Source organism: Ornithodoros turicata, chromosome 6 (assembly GCF_037126465.1).
Source record: "Ornithodoros turicata isolate Travis chromosome 6, ASM3712646v1, whole genome shotgun sequence".
NCBI classification, from domain to species: domain Eukaryota; kingdom Metazoa; phylum Arthropoda; class Arachnida; order Ixodida; family Argasidae; genus Ornithodoros; species Ornithodoros turicata.
Window position 1 is genome coordinate 23,913,002 of NC_088206.1, and position 8,012 is coordinate 23,921,013.

Genomic DNA, 8,012 nt, shown 5'->3' on the forward strand with positions numbered 1-8,012 from the left:
GCCGCGTATGTTCAAGGCCTAAGCAAGCATATAATATTACCGTGGTGCCCCTCCAAAAGCTGTTAGACTCGCTAACCATAAACTGGTCGTCTTTTCAACAGTAAGAACAGTGCTTTCATAGGTAATGCATTTATGCTTCATAGGTATGTCGAAGAGGCGGTTGTGGAAAGTATTGCTAAAGTAAGATGCGATAGTCATAAATTTAATTTTAATAATCAACAATTTTTTGCTCGTTTATTTTTAACATAGTTCATCACAAATCACTCACAGGGTGGCCATAATGCGATAAAACTGCTTATTTCATGCTTGAAGACTTTTGTTCCATTTATGGAAACTTGAAGAGCCACGGGAAGGTGCACAGCTTTTATCCAAACGGGAACACGTACAGGAACTGCTATATTCCCTTCTGAACACCGGTACATAGTAACTTGGTAATTTTTTGGAATACAAGGGGAATAACGTCTAATCATATGCTTCCACCAAAGATGTAACCGGCACGTCCTCAACAAATGGAATTCAAATTCCATATTATCCATACCTTGAATATGCCCTCTTCGAGATAATACTCACTATGACAAAGCAATTCTTCAGTTACCCTTGAAAAAAGAAATAAAAAAATGAACAGCACCGACTAGAGAGTGGGGCGCAAAATATTAAAGAAGAAAATGCCCCAAAAGTTTAAAATCCACGAGAGACCACGAACACATGCAGATCATGTCCTAAATCTGTAATAGTGCACAAAAAATACATAAAGCACGTTCTTCTCTATGTAAACCAAATTTCCTGACAACGCTACTTTTGATGCCAAGCCGCCCTGTTCTTTTTGTTTTATTCGGATATGTCGACATCGTGACAGCCATTCCCGGGACTATTTTTCCCGGAACCCAGGTTGCAGTGATCCCTCGCCGCTGTAGCGCTTTGCACCAAAATGTCCGTGCACCGAAACGTCCGTGCACCGAAATGTCCGTGTACCGAAATGTCCGTGCACCGAAATGTCCGTGCACCGAAACGTCCGTGCACCGAAACGTCCGTGCGCCGAAATGTCCGCACCGAAATGTCCTGCACCGAAATGTCCTGGACCTGTGCCGGAGAGCCACTGAAGGGATCACGTGACGCTGTTTGCGCTAAAAGTCACTGAAGTATAATATATTTCAGGCTGTGGTTCATTTCCAGGCTCTGTCTCATCTTCCCCAGCGTCTCCAGTTTTATGTTACTATTCGAGTTCAAACATAACATAAGGGAGGTGATTTAAATCTTGATTAATATTCATGACTTAAATCGCGATTAAAATCGGTGATTTAAATCTGGCTGATTTAAATCAATCAACCCTGCACATGATAGCATGAAAAACATGTGTCACATTTGAGGTACCAACGGCTGTGCAACCGGACGGCATCTGGGGACATTTTGTCCGGGGACATTTTCGGGGACGTTTTGTCCGGGGACATTTCGTCCGGGGACGTTTTGTCCGGATCCCCGGTAACAGCCCAGTCGTCCTTTCAGATGACGACGGCGACAGAGTCAGTAGTCCGCCTTTCGTAATACCTGAAACGGACGACGACGACGAACCCCTAGATGGGCACGACAATGCAGACGAATTGCTCATGTGGGAAGGGGTTCAGTCATATGCAGATTTCATACCTCTGTCTGGTAGGGTTCGAGCTGAATCACCAGATGCAAGCCCAGAATTTCGAAACGAAGCTGAGCCTGTCCAGGGTCGTAGAATCGTTGAATTACGAGAACACGTCGTAGAAAATCATCCCTCCGTCACGGAGAGACGATTCCTTCCTTTTTTTGTCACAGATGAGGCATTTGACGGAACGGCTACTAGGTACACGCTTCTCTGTTCCCCGCACGACGACAACGTCGGCGATTTGCGACTCTATCTACCGAGCATAGCTCCAGTAATCACGCGCGTCCTCGAAGCTTATCCCATGCCTTTCAAATTTTGTCTGTGCTCGAAAGCGCTCATGGTTAAGGACAGAGCCGATGGGTTGGCTTATCATCTCCTTCACGTGAACCTTCCCATGAGAGTGGTTCATAACCACGAAGAAATCGAAGGCGCGATAAATGCTGCCATCGCGGAGTCCTGGCAACGCGTAGAAAACTATGCGAGAGAAGGGTCTGGTTTCACTTCGAACGACCCCAAGAACACACACGGTCCTCAGGATGTCCCCACAGTGTCATCGTGTCCTCGTACTTCGAGGTGTATCCCCAGAACATCCTGAGGATGACACTCAAGGACTGTCCGTGAAGAGTCATTCAGGAATGTCCTGTGCCTGTCCCTGTTGGTAGCTATAGTGGGACGAGAAATATTACTTTGTTTAGTTTACCTGCTCAGACTCCCTGAATACACTTGTTTTGTTTTCAGGTTGATCCTTGGACAGGATTGACATTTTTTTGAAACAAACGGTGGTTCAGCGTAAAATTCTCCGAAAAGAAAAGAAAAACAAAGACTCTCACAAAAGTCAAACTTCCACCGAATCACGAAAACGAGTGTTTCAAGTATAGCGTTGCATCCGTTGAGGAACAACCCAAACCATTATGTTAGATACCGCAAACATATGAATCCTTCGAATCCGGAGACGCGCGTAACGTACTGGCCACCCTGCTTCCCAGTCACTTACAAAGACATTACCCTTGTTTCGAGAGAAAAAACAAAATCTCCGTGTACATCTACGTGTTCGACGAGCAGACGAGTTCGATATCTACCGGACGCGTGTTCCCTGCACACTCTATAAGTATAAAGTCCATCTGCTCGAGGTTAGGGAGCATTTCTATGGAATCAGAAAATTTAGCACTTTCATGAGACGAAGTGACTACTTTCATTGCGAGGAATGCACGTCCGGTTACGGGACGAGAGACGCGTTGGAGCAGCACGAACGTCTGTGTCGAGACGTAAACGAAGTGATTCTCGAAATGCCAAAAGCAGGGGAGGGCGTCGCCTTCAACAAGATACAGTACATGCATCCATATCCCTATTTCGCGGTGTTGGACACGGAGAGCGTTTTGGAAAAGGACGCGCTCGTGAAGGACGCCGTGAGTATGAGCTCGGACTGCATCGTTGTAGTGAGAAGTTGGGACGGAAAAATACTAGGCCTAGATGGCTATTTGGGACCCAACGCGGCAGAGAAATGCTTGCTCTCGCTCAAGCGATTTAGCGATCAAATCGATAGGTTGAACAGTTGTCCCGCGCAGTTGGTCGTGAGTATGGAAGACCACTTTCGGCACGCGAGCGCTACGCACTGCGAATTTTCTGGAATCGAATTTAGCCGACATACGCGGAAGGTATCGCATCCATAGCTGGGCGAACTCACTCATGAGGGCCCTCATGAGTGCCCCTCACCCTCACCTCACGCCTTTGAGGTGAGGGTGAATGAGGGCAAGTCCGCGATCAGGATATCCGTGAGTGCACTCCTGAGGTTCTTAACCCTCATGAGGTCTCCTGTGAGTGCACTCATGAGGTCTGAGAGGCGCCAGGTCTGTGTGAGTGAAGTCACTGGTGAGGCCTGAGGGGTGTGAGGTCAGTATGAGTGCATTCAGAAATGAGGTCAAATGACGCTTACGAGACGTGAGCAAATTATGAAGACACTAGTGATATGGTTCCAGCGACCCAACTACACACAGTGTGCACTTTAAAGGGCTGGTGTGTCCGTTTTTAGCAATTTCGTCTACGTCGCGCTGGGAACACAGCCAAGCGTCCTGAGCTGACGAATTAGTTGGTGATATGGTTCCAGCGACCCAACTACACGAAGTGTGCACTTTAAAGGGCTGCTGTGCCCGTTTTGAGCAATTTCGTCTACGTCGCGCTGGGAACACAGCCAAGCGTCCTGAGCTGACGGATTAGTTTGTGATACGGTTCCAGCGACCCAACTACACGCAGTCTGCACTTTAAAGGGCTGGTGTGCCCGTTTTTAGCAATTTCGTCTACGTCGCGCTGGGAACACAGCCAAGCGTCCTGAGCTGACAGATTAGTTGGTGATATGGTTCTAGCGACCCAACTACACGCAGAGTGCACTTTAAAGGGCTGGTGTGCCCGTTTTTAGCAATTTCGTCTACGGCGCACTGGAAACACAGCCAAGCGTTCTGAGCTGACGGATTGGTTGGTGATATGGTTCCAGCGACCCAACTACACGCAGTCTGCACTTTAAAGGGCTGGTGTGCCCGTTTTTAGCAATTTCGTCTACGTCGCGCTGGAAACACAGCCAAGCGTTCTGAGCTGACAGATTAGTTGGTGATATGGTTCCAGCGACCCAACTACACGCAGTGTGCACTTTAAAGGGCTGGTGTGCCCGTTTTGAGCAATTTCGTCTACGTCGCGCTGGGAACACAGCCAAGCGTTCTGAGCTGACAGATTAGTTGGTGATACGGTTCCAGCGACCCAACTACACGCAGTGTGCACTTTAAAGGGCTGGTGTGCCCGTTTTTAGCAATTTCGTCTACGTCGCGCTGGAAACACAGCCAAGCGTTCTGAGCTGACAGATTAGTTGTTGATATGGTTCCAGCGACCCAACTACACGCAGTGTGCACTTTAAAGGGCTGGTGTGCCCGTTTTGAGCAATTTCGTCTACGTCGCGCTGGGAACACAGCCAAGCGTCCTGAGCTGACGGATTACTTGTTGATATGGTTCCAGCAACACTACTACACGCAGTGTGCACTTTAAAGGGCTGGTGCGCCCGTTTGTACCAATTTTGTCTACGTCGCGCTGGGAAGACAGCAACGCGTACTGAGCTGACTGATTACTTGGTGATATGGTTCCATCGACCCACCTACACGCAGTGTGCACTTTGAAGGGCTGGTGTGCCCATTTTTAGCAATTTCGTGTATGTCGCGCTGGGAACAGAGCAAAGCGTCTTGGCTAACTGATTACTTGGTGACATGGTTCCAGCCACCCAACTACCGGCAGGGTGCACTTTAATGGTCTGGTGTGCCCGCATTTAGCAGTTTCGTCTACGTCGCGCTGGGAACACAGCCACATGTCCTGAGCTGACTGATTACTTGGTGACATGATTCAAGCGACTCAACTACAGGCATGGTGCACTTTAAAGGGCTCGTGTGCACGTTTTTAGCAATTTCGTCTATGTCACGCTGGGAACACAGCAAAGCGTCCTGATCTGACTGATGACTTGGTGATATGGGTCCAGTGACCCAACCTGCAGGATGCACTTTAAATGGCTGGTGTGCCGATTTTTAGGAATTTCGTCTACGTCGCGCTGGGAATACAACACATCTTCCTGAGCTGACTGATTAATTCATGATATGGTTCCAGCGACCCAACTACCGGCAGGGTACACTTTAAGGGCTCGTGTGCACGTTTTTAGCAATTTCATCTACTTTGCGCTGGGAACACAGGCAAGTGTCCTGGGCTGACTGATTACTTCGTGATATGGTTCCAGCGACCCAACTACCTGCAGGGTGCACATTAAAGGGCTGATGTGCACGTTTTTAGCAATTTCGTCTATGTCGTGCTGGGAACACAGCGAAGTGTCCTGGGCTTTGCTGTGTTCCCAGTGCGACATAGACGAAAATTCTAAAAATGGGCACACCAGCCCTTTAAAGTGCACCCTGCCGGTAGTTGCGTCACTGGAACCATATCGCCAATTAATCAGTAAGCTCAGGACGCTTTGCTGTGTTCCCAGCGAAACATGGCGAAATTGCTAAAAACCGGCACACCAGCCCTTTAAAGTACACCCTGCCGGTAGTTGGGTCACTAGAACCATATCCCCAAGTAATCAGTCAGCTCAGGACGCTTTGCTGTGTTCCGAGCGCGACACAGACTAAATGTAAAAACGTGCACACCAGACCGTTAAAGTGCACCCTTCCTGTATATGGGTCGATGGAACCATATCGCCAAGTAATCAGTCAGCTCAGGACGATTTGCTGTGTTCCCAGCGCGACGTAGACGAAATTGCTAAAAACGGGCACACCAGCCCTTTAAAGTGCACACAGCCGGTAGTTGGGTCGCTGGAACCATATCACCAAGTAATGAGTCAGCTCAGGACGCTTTGCTGTGTTCCCAGCGCGACATAGGCGAAATTGCTAAATACGTGCACACCAGCCCTTTAAAGTGCACACAGCCGGTAGTTATGTCGCTGGAACCATATTATCAATGCCTTCATAATTTAATTTGCGCACGTCTGCTATGCGTCATTTGACCTCATTTCTGAATGCCCTCATACTGACCTCACACCTGGGGCCTCACCAGTGACTTCACTCACAGAGACCTGGCGCCCCTCAGACCTAATAAGTGCACTTACAGGAGGTCTCATGAGCGGCACAACCTCATGGGTGAGGGCTTTCGTTTGTGAGTGCCGTGAGGGTGAGGGCGAGTGAGGGCATGTGCCCATGAGGGCGGTGAGGGTGAGGGCGAGTGAGGGCCTGTGCCTCTGAGGGCGGTGAGAGTGAGGGCGAGTGAGCGCATGTGCTCATGAGGGCGGTGAAGGTGAGGGCGAGTGAGCGCATGTGCTCGTGAGGGCGGTGAGGGTGAGGGCGAGTGAGGGCATGTGCCCGTGAGGGCCGTGAGGGTGAGGGCGAGTGAGGTTTCACCAAAATGCCCACCTATGATCGCATCACGACCACACCCGCTTCGTAGAGCCCGGTTCTTCGAATTTTGTCGCGACGCTGTGTGATACGTGTAACCTTACGTGTCGTAACACCAAAGAACTCGTCGTGTGCGCGCAGAACCTGCAGTACGATTTGAGCTCCCTTCTTCGCCACATGCACGTTCTAAATCTGGGCGAGCCGTGGACCTTAGCTTCGAGCTCGGAAAAGATAAGAGGGTTCAACATTGGCGATCTCCATTTCCGCGATACCACGCAGTTTTTCAACCTCTCCTTGTCGAACCTGGTGGAAACCCTGCTCGCCAGCGGTGGCGAAAGCGCGTTTCATTGTACCCGTCAAATGTATGGTGACCGTTTCCGACGCCTCCTCAGGAAAGCCGCACACCTTCGTCGACAGTTTCGAAGCGTACAATTTGCCCGCACTACCGCCAAAGGAAGCTTTCAAAAGTGACCTGAACGATCAGGAGATCACGGACGAGGCTATCAGTACGCCCTCGACGTTTTTGAATCGTTCGAATGTAAGAACCTAGGTGGTTACACGCGTCTCTACGTCACGCTTGACGCCTGTCAGCTCTGCGACATCGTACTGTATTTCAGGAAGATTGCGCTAGAGACGGATAGGTTAGATATCCTACGCACTGTGTCCCTCGCCAGTTACGCGTGGAGCAGCGCTCTGAAGCTCACCAAAGTCAAACTCGAGCTCATGAGCGATCGCCAGATGTACGAAACGATCGAGAAGGGAATCAGGGGAGGCATTTGTGACAGCTTCCACAGATACTCTCGGGCTAATCACGAGGGGTGCGACGACTACGATCCCCAGCAAGAAAAGACTTTTATCCAGTACCTCGACGTGAACAGTTTGTACCCGTACGCGATGAATTTCCATCTCCCGACAGGTGGTTTTGAGTGGGTCGATCCTTCGAGGTGGAGCGAGATTGATTTTCTCAACATTCCTCACGATTCGGAAGTGGGTTACGTCTACGTGGTAGACTTGTCATATCCTGAAGAACTGCACGCGCTCACCAGGGATTTTCCAATAGCACACGAACACGGGTGTGTGGACGAGAACGAATTGTCCCCCTACCAGCGACACCTGAAAGATGCGTTGGCGCTGAACGCCCCTTCCACAACGAAACTCTTGCTGACGTGCTACGACAAAGAACGCTACGTCGTTCATTATGCATTGCTCGCTCTGTACGTGAGGTTGGGCATGAAAATAAAACGTGTTCACAGCATCCTCTCGTTCCGCCAAGACAACTTTTTGCGAACCTTCGTGCAGAGAAACGTCGCGTTGAGGAATGCCGCGAGCACGAAATTCGGGCGACTTCTGTACAAAACCATGTCGAACAGTACGTTCGGTAAGTCGATACAAAATGTGAGACGCATGAAAAGGTACGCTATAGCCTACGACAAAGAAAGCGCGCTCCGAAAAGCTAGCTCCGTCGACAGTCA